Genomic DNA, 7,710 nt, shown 5'->3' with positions numbered 1-7,710 from the left:
TTCCTTCCTCCCTCCCTCACTTCCTTCCTTCCTTCCTTCCTTCCTCCCTCCATTCCTTCTTTTTTCCATCCTTCCTTCCTTCCTTTCTTCTTTCTCCCCTTGCTTTCTTCCTCCCTCACTTCCTTCCTTCCTCCTTCCCTTCCTCCCTCCCTCCCTTCCTCCCTCACTTCCTTCCTCCTTCACTTCCTTCCATTCTTCCTTTCTTTCTTTTTTCTCCCCTTCCTTCCTCCCCACTTCCTTCCCTCCCTCCTTCCCTCCTCCTCCCTCCCTTCCTTCTTTCTCCTCTTCCTTCCTTCTTTCCTTCCCTCTGTTTTTTCCTCACTTCCCTCCCTTTCTTTCTTCTTCTTTTTTAAAATTTTCATATGTTATATTTTTTGCTAGCCACCAACTTGCTATACAGCCAAGGATTCCTTATTCTTCTACCAATTCCTTCCAAGTGTTAGAATTATAGCCATGGACCATCCTGCCTGACAGAAAAATAAAACAAAATCCCTCCTAGAGAAGGGGGATGAGTAAGAGTCTGTGTGCACTTTAAAATTTGTTTCTGACTTTGGGTTGTGATGTTGGAGATTGAACCCATGGTCTATCAATCCTATATCAAGTCCAATATAAAAGAAAGGTGAGTTTCTGTGTCTAGGAAAGAAAGAGATAGTAAGCAGTACTGGTTTTAAAACGAATTAAAATTTATGTCACGGCTTTACATAGGCAACCATTTTCAGTGTAACTTTCCCTGTCTGTCAGCACACTCACAGTGTTCTGTCTCCACAGTTCACACCTACTTCTGGAACATTTTAGCCATCCAGAAAGGAACACATCTCTTAAGCAGTTACTGCCACCTCTTCCAGAGCCCACTGCCTCTGTGGCTAGAACCTTTTCTTTCTTTCTTTCTTTCTTTCTTTCTTTCTTTCTTTCTTTCTTCCTTTCTTTATTCCCTTCCATTTTTTTATTTCTTTTATTGGATATTCTCTGTGTTTACATTTAAAATGTTATCCCCTTTCCCCCACTCCCATTCCCTCCCCTTGCTCCAATGAAGGTGCTTCCTCTCCCAACCACCCTCTCCACCTCATCACCCTGGCATTCCCCTACACTGGGAAAACAAGCCTTCACTGGATCAAAGGCCTCTCCTGCCATTGATTCCAGACAATGCTATCCTCTGCTGCATATGCACCTGGAGCCATGGGTCTCTCCATGTGTACCCATTGGTTGGTGTTTTAGTCCCTGGGAGCTCTGGAGGGTTTGATTGGTTGATAGATAATGTTGTTCTTCCCATGGGGTTGCAGACCCTTTCAGCTCCTTCAGTCCTTTCTCTAGCTCTTCATTGGGGTCCCTGTGTTCAGAGCTAGACCCTTTGATATATATAAAATTGTTACTATATGGCCTCTTCCAGTTAGGATCAATTTGCAAAGTTCTCTCATGTTAGCATATCTCAAGATTTTATTTATGTACTTTTGAAGTTTTAATTATGTCTGAATGATCTTCCATGGTAATCTGCCCCTCAGTTGATGAATATGAATGTTCATCTTGTTCTCTCTCCCTTCCTGTCCTTTATTCCCTCCTTTCCTTTTCTACCATCCATTTGCCCCTTCCCTCCTCCTTCTACAATGTTTTCTGAAGAAGTGGCAACAGGACGTATGCCATTTTAACCTTAGGCAAGTACTCTACCCCTGAGCCACATCCCTAGCTCCATGAGAGCATTTCTAAAATGAGGTCTGAGGCTGTCAAGCTGCTGTTAAACTCCAGGTCTCAAGTCACCCTCCTTTTGCAGAGCCCTTCACACTATCCACTGTATCCAGCTTCCACTTTTTGTCTGATATCAGTAAAGGTGAACGTTCTCACTCGTTCCTGTGTGTGTTTACACTACCGAACAGCAGATTGCTGGGTCAGTGGGAATTACAGCTTCCTTTCCAATGAACTGGCAAGCCTTTGTTACTTTCACTGTGGAAGAATAAGACCATCCTTACCATTCTGAGCCAAATTTAAAGCAAGTTTTAACTGAATACTGATCAGGATGATCGACTTTGGCTACACCCATTTTTGGGTTAACGGAAAACGGTGACAGATCACATTTTGCAGAGGTTTAAAAAGGAAACCACGTGAGGCCATTGTTTCCCATCAGGTCCAATCAGGGGCAAGCATGTATCCCTAATGTACTTTCTGCCTGAGTATGTCCTGACTACATCCAATCAGGGCAAGCATACATCCTGACATATTTCCTGCTCGCATACCTCCCGCCTACATGTGATCAAGCACATTCAGTCCAGTTGAGTGAAACAAACTTGTTCAGGGGAGCAAAAACACATGGTTTGTTGTCTCCCATAAATACTAGCTCCTGCACTTCAGGAAGTATCTGTCTTTGGGGCTTACAGGTTGGAGGCATTTTTGTTTCATGGATCTCTTAGGCACAGTAATTAAAACTTAATATACAACCCTGGCTCTCACATCTTTTTCTTCCCAGGAGCTGAAGCAGTTCACAAATGCCTTACCAACTGGTGGATGGGAAATCAGCTTTCTCTACACGCTCAGCAGTCAGGGTTCTCTGTGGTGTTTTAATTAGAGTGACCCTCAAGGATGTGGAGTGACATCTCACACTGGTTTTGATTTGCAAGCCATAGTGACTAAAGATGTTAAGCATCCTTTGAAGGCATGTGCTTGGTGCCTGTATCTGTTTCTCCTGTGGGGAAATTTGTACTCAAATGCATTGCCCATTTTTAAGTACCTCATTTCCTATCAGAGACATGATTTACTATCAACACATCATCTTCCCTTGCTTTCCCCTTCCTACTCCTCTTTTCTTCCTCTTTCTCTTCTTCCTCCCTCTCTCCTACTTATCCTTCTTTCCCCCTTTCCTCATCTACCTTCTCCTTCTTTCTTTGTCTCCTACTTCCTCCTCTTTATTCAAATCAGGCTGTCATTATGTAGTCCTGGTTGGCCTTGAACTCACTATTCAGACCACATTTGAACTTGTGGCAAACATCTTGCCTGAGCATCTTGACTGCTGAGAATATAGGTGCATGTCACCATATCCATCTTAAAAATCACCACCACCCAAAACTGAACCAAAGCAAGCCAAAAACTGGTGCTTACTGTGTAATAAAGATTGGCCTCAAACTCACTATCTCCTGAATATTGAGATTATAGGTATATGGCACTCCACTGTCATGGTATATAGTTGTAGGAAAAACATAAAGTCCAATTACTCACTTATATTGATTATTCTGTTGGTATCATACCTATGACTTTATAACTAAGTCCAAGGTCATATGAAGATTTACTCTTGTGTTTTGTTGCTCTAAGGATCCTAATTTTTTTTAGCTGCTATATTTATGTCTTTATTGATTTCGAGTTAACTTTTGTATATACCTTTGGATGGGAAGAGGAGTAGGGAAGGGAGCCCTACTTTTGTTTGGGGGTACCAAACTCTATGAGCAGCATTTGTTGATAAGATTATTCTCTCAGTATGGGATGGTCTCGGCAAGTTCATACAGCACCAGACCCTCCAGGCTCATAAATTTATCACAAACAACAGGGTCTCCATGAGATTGCACATAAAACCTACATCTTTTCTTTTATTGTGTATATGTTTGAGAGGCAGACAGGGAGGGAGGGAAGAAGAGAGAGGAGACAAATAGATAGATAGATAGGTAGAGAAGTGTTTATGTCAACATAGATTGGTGCCACAGCACAAACTGAGGTCAAAAGGCAAGCTCTGGAGTCAATGGTCACTTTCAACAATGTTAAGATAGGGTGTCCTCCTTGTTTAGTGTGAACATCCAGAGACTCTTTTGTGTCTGCCGTTCTCTGCATCTTTAAGCCTCTTTCTTCTGAGGAGTCAGAATCACCAGAACAGTCTCTTCTAACATACTGACAGACTCTAATCTTGGGTCTTATTTATCGCATAGTTATTTTCTCTGAAGTAAAAATTCTCCTCCTGAAGTAAGGCTCAAAAGACCCAAGAAGCTTATGAAAATTTATAGTGCAAAGCCCCTCCTTAAAGGCTCGAAAAGCAATAGAAATTTCCTGAGGTTCAGGGAGATTCTTTAGTGGAGCTGCCTGCAAGTTGGGCAGAGAGCTTCAGGGATGCTGCTTTCAAGATGTCACCCCGGCTCAAAAATTTTTCTGTCGTTGCTTTTGATTCACTCACTCATTGGCCCATGTTTCTGTAACATCAAAAAGCTCATGCTTTATCAGGATCGACTTGGGTAGAATTGTTTCCTTGGTCAGCTATTGGTGGGTTAGATAGATATTTCGTCACATCTTATCCGGAAAGTTAATCCAGCATTGATTTAGGGGTTAAGGAAGGAATGATGAGGTCTTCAGTCTTTAGAATGTTAACTACTATATTCCTCATAGAATATTCCTCATAGATGTTTGAAGGAAGAATATCCCCTATAGGCCCCCAGTTGGTGGTGTTCTTTGGGGAAGGTTTAGTTGGTACAGCCTTGATGGTGAAAATACGTCTCTGGGGAATGAATGGGCTTTTGAGACAAAGACTTTTGTCATTGCCAGGTCACTCTCTCTACTTCATGCTTGCATTTGAAGATGCAATGTTTCAGCTTCATTCTTCTGCAGCCGTGTCTGCTGCTTACCACCATGTCTCCTGGTTATGAAAGAGGATTATACAATGGCCTCTATGGAACTATGAACAAGTTCTTCCTTTAATAAACTGCTTTGCTCACAGTGTCTTATCACAGCAATAGGAAAGTAGCTAATGTATTACGTTTTTTTTTTTTTTTTTTGGAAGCTTGATGTGATGTTCTGTGGTGTGTGTGGGTATGTAAGGTGTGTGTGTGTGTGTACATGCATGTGAGTTTGCACATATGCACATGTGCATGCCAATCTCTGTGTGAGAAACAATAGACTCTGCATCTTGTTCTGTGCTGTTTCTGCCACAAAGAGGACTTCGGTTTTACTGGCCTTTTGCTGATAAAAATGTTCTTTGTTGGGTCAGAGTTGAAGTTGGCTATTTTGATAGTGATCCAGTTATCTCTACAGGACCTACAAATATTCTCCAGTTCTTGCCTTTTGTCCCCAATCTCTTGTCACCTGCCTGCTGAGACTAGACTTGACCAGTGTGAGGTACTAGAGAAGAATTAATAGGTGGAAGAAAGAAAGGGGTGGCAAATGTAATGTCCTCCTTCCTCCTGTCGCTCCACACCTGTAGTATCTGCGAGCCCTGTCCTGAGACTTCTGTTATCAGTCCCGTTTTTTCCTAGTCCTTAGGCTGGTAATACATCTTGGCTCTTTCTAGTATCTGGGTGGCTCAGTTTATCTTTTTTCCCCTCTCATGGCATATTGACATATCTTTAAGTAGTCATGTAATGACTGGGAACATTTGAGGTAAGTTATTTCTTATTGGCCTTCTGACACAGGCAGCTATGAGTAACAATGGGAATTCAAACATGGCAGTGCAACCCATACCTATGATTCCAGCACCCCAAAGGCTTAGGGAATAGAATTGTAAGTTCAAAGCTAGCCTACGCCATATCCCGAGTTCAAGTTTACTTTGATCTGCACAGCAAGTTCCTGTTTCACTCAAAGTGTTGTGTAGCAGTTTCCTCTGAAGTTATTGTCATCCATGTTGGAGATAAATAAGTTCACTAAAAAACAGAATTGCAAGGGAGATGAAGCAACAAGATGTTTTTAGATGGGATGCTTGTAGGCCAATGAAACAAGAGGATTTGCTAAAGGGTGGGGGACATACTCCATCCTTCAGAGAAGTTCACCAAGCTCAGGAAGTAAGAAACTCAGTGGTTTCAGGAAGTCCCATTGACTGAGCAGGTTCACTAGACTCCTTCATCTATCTATCTATCATCTATCTATCTATCTATCTATCTATCTATCTATCTATCTATCTATCTATCTACCTATCTATCTATCTATCTATCATCTATCTATCTATCATCTATCTATCTATCTATCTATCTATCATCTATCTATCTATCTATCTATCTATCATCTATCTATCTATCTATCATCTATCTATCTATCTATCTATCTATCTATCTATCTATCTACCTACCTACCTACCTATCTATCATCTATCTATCTATCTATCTATCTATCTATCTATCTATCTATCTACCTATCATCTATCTCTCTATCTCTCTATCTATTTATATGCTTCCAGAATGTCTTATATGTGTGCCTCACCTCTATTGTTTAAACCATGTCATAAAAATCCCTCCTTAAATGTCTACAATGAAAAACATATTTTTCTTTTAGAGTCTCTGAGTCATTCCTAGGGAAATCCAGGTGTTTGTTAGGTTTGGTTTCTTATGTAGATTTAATAGAAAAGGAAATGGGCTTAGTCAAGGCATAGACCAAGATGCTACTAGGCACTTGTTTCTAAGATAAAATATCTGATCTTATGTTAAGTTTGGCATTGCTTTTCATCTAAGGCAGAACCAAAGGCACTTTCTAGAAGTCACCCTTCAGTTAAGAGACCTCTCCTCTCAAAAACATGTATATGGGTGTGAAGAGGAAACTTAAGAGTTCTTTGGAAAGTCAGTTATGTTAGAAGGTATTTTGCTAGGGTCGACACTATTTTTTAATGGTTTGTGCTTCCTGGCCCATTTGCTTTCCTAAAGACTTGTGGGAATGTGGAGAGGTAGGGTTTGTAGAACACTGACATTCCATTGAAGCTCTGGGAGGTTATGTACCTTACATTCTCATGGTCATCATGACACTTGTCTTGGGGTGCTCCTTAGTCCTCAGCTTTCAGAACTGGAGCACATGTGTCCTTTCACTTCAATTTAGTTTGACCAATCCTTTATCAATTTGCTCCAACAGAAAATCAGATTAGATTTATCTGAGAGCAATTCCCAAAAGTGTGTTGGCTTTTTTTCCATACTCAGCTCAACTTCCTATGTCTTCCACAAAAGTCTACTATCCTTCTCCTATATCTCCCTCAACCTCTCCACGTGCACACACACCCTTGTCTTGCAGGCTGGCTTTTATGTGCTATTTCTCTGTCCTGTTTGCTCATCAGCCTTTCATGTGCACATGCCTACCTCCATCCTGCTTCCTCTAGAAAGCCTTCCACCATCCCTGCAGAACCAAGTTTTCTGACGTTTTGACAATTTCTCAAGTCCCAAATATTGGAACTTGTAAACAATCGTGTCTATCATATTAGGTCATTTTATTTTATATATGATAGATGCCCTGGCTAGCTATATATCAACTTGACACAGCTAGAAATATCTGAGAGGAGGGAACCTCAATTGATAAAATGGTGACATAAGATATGGTTGCAAGCAAGCCTTTAGGACATGTTTAAAGGTAGTGGTAGATGGGGGAGGACAAAGTCCCTTATGGTTTGTGCTACTCCTGGACTGGTGGTTCTGGGTTCTATAAGAAAGCAGACTGAGCAAGTCTTGAGGAACGAGCATTGTTCCATGGTCTCTGCATCAGCTCCTGCTACCAGGTTTCTGCCTTACTTGAGTTCCTACCCTGGTTTTCTTCAATGATAAAAAATGATGCAGAAGTATAATGAAAACATGCCATTTCCTCTACAAGTTGCTTTGGCCATGGTGTTTTATCAGCAATAGTCATCCTATCTAGTAGAGTAATAATAGTCATTGCATTACTTATATGTTCTACTGCTGTGATAAAATACCTAATATTTTGGCTCCTGGCTTCAGAGGTGTCAGTTCTTCATGAAATGGAAAAACAGAGCAATGTATAGTTAGTCAGGAAATAGAGAAAGGCAAA

This window comes from Micromys minutus (assembly GCF_963924665.1).
Source record: "Micromys minutus genome assembly, chromosome: 32".
Taxonomy (NCBI): domain Eukaryota; kingdom Metazoa; phylum Chordata; class Mammalia; order Rodentia; family Muridae; genus Micromys; species Micromys minutus.
The sequence above is the reverse complement of the archived record's forward strand: the minus strand, read 5'-3'. Positions refer to the sequence as shown.